Source organism: Choloepus didactylus, chromosome 1 (assembly GCF_015220235.1).
Source record: "Choloepus didactylus isolate mChoDid1 chromosome 1, mChoDid1.pri, whole genome shotgun sequence".
NCBI classification, from domain to species: Eukaryota; Metazoa; Chordata; class Mammalia; order Pilosa; family Megalonychidae; genus Choloepus; species Choloepus didactylus.
In genome coordinates, this window is record NC_051307.1 from 113591025 (window position 1) to 113592704 (window position 1680).

Genomic DNA, 1680 nt, shown 5'->3' on the forward strand with positions numbered 1-1680 from the left:
CCTGAGGAACTGGGGAAAAATGAAGAAATACTAAACTTCCCCACCTAGAGAATTACTGATATTCTCACAAGCATTGAGGACTTCCAATTTAGTACGCCAAGCCCTTGATCTTGGGGTTTGCCCTTATGAAATTTGTTACTGCAAAGGTGAGGCTAAGCCTACTTTTAATAGTGTTTAAGCATCTCCCTCAGAGAACCTTTTTTGTTGCTCAAATGTGGCCTCTCTCTCCATAAGCCAACTCGGCAGGTAAACTCACTGCCCTCCCCACTATATGGGACACGACTCCTGGGAGTGTAAATCTCCCTGGCAATTCAGGACATGACAACTGGGGATGAGCCTGGACTCAGCATCATAGGATTGAGAAAGGCTTCTTGACTAAAAGGGGAGCAAAATGAAACAAAATAAAGTTTCAGTGGCTGAGAGATTTCAAATGGAATCGAGAGGTCATTCTTGAGGGTATCCTTATGTGCTTTATAGATATACCTTGGTAGTTTTCAGTGTATTGGAATAGCTAGAAGGAAATACCTGAAAGTCTCAAATTGCAACCCAGTAGCCTTATTTCTTGAAGATGATTGTATAACTATATAGCTTATATGGTGTGACCATGTGATTGTGAAAACCTTATGGCTCACACTCCCTGTTCTAGGTTGCTAATGCTGCCAGAATGCAAAACACCAGAAATGGATTGGCTTTTATAAAAGAGGGTTTATTTGGTTTCACAGTTGCAGTCTTAAGTCCATAAGGAGTCCAAGGTAATGCATCAACAGTCAGGAACCTTCACTGGAGGATGACCAATGGCATCTGGAAAACCTCTGTTAGCTGGGAAGGCACGTGGCCAGCATCTGCTCCAAGTTCTGGTTTCAAAATGGCTTTCTCCCAGGATGTTCCTCTCTAGGCTATCATTTCTCAAAAATGTCACTCTTAGTTGCTCTTGGGGCATTTGTCCTCTCTTAGCTTCTTTGGAGCAAAAGTCTGCTTTCAAAGGCCGTCTCCAAAATGTCTCTGTAAGCTGAAGCTTCTTTCTCAGTTCCAGTGCGTTCTTCAAAGTGTCCCTCTTGGCTGTAGCAGCTTGCTCCTTCTGTCTGATCGTATATAATGCTCCAGTAATTTAATTCAGACCCACCCTGAATGGGCCAGCCAACAACTCCATGGAAATTATCCAATCAGAGTCATCACCCACAGTTGGGTGGGGCACATCTCCATGGAAACACTCAAAGAATTACAATCTAATTAACACTGATACATCTGCCCACATAAGATTACATCAAAGATAATGGCATTTGGGGGGACATAATACATTCAAACTGGCACATTCTACCCCCTGGACCCCAAAATGACATTATCTTTCCATATACAAAATATTCATCCCACAACAATATCACAGAAGCTTAAATCATTTCAGTAACAGTAAGATCCCATCAAAATCAATTATAGGCGTGGTCGGTCCTAGGGCATAATTCTACTTTAGCTGTGGATCTGTGAACTTAGAACAAGTTATGTGCTTCCAATATACAAAGGAGGGACATCCATAGGATAAACATTCCCATTGCCGTAAGGAGAAACAGTAAGAAAAACAGGGTTAACAGGACGAAAACAGTTCCTAAAACCTGCAGGACAAACTCCATTAGATTTCAAAGTCTGAGAGTCATTAACAGAAGAACATTGCATCCTTGGGGCTTG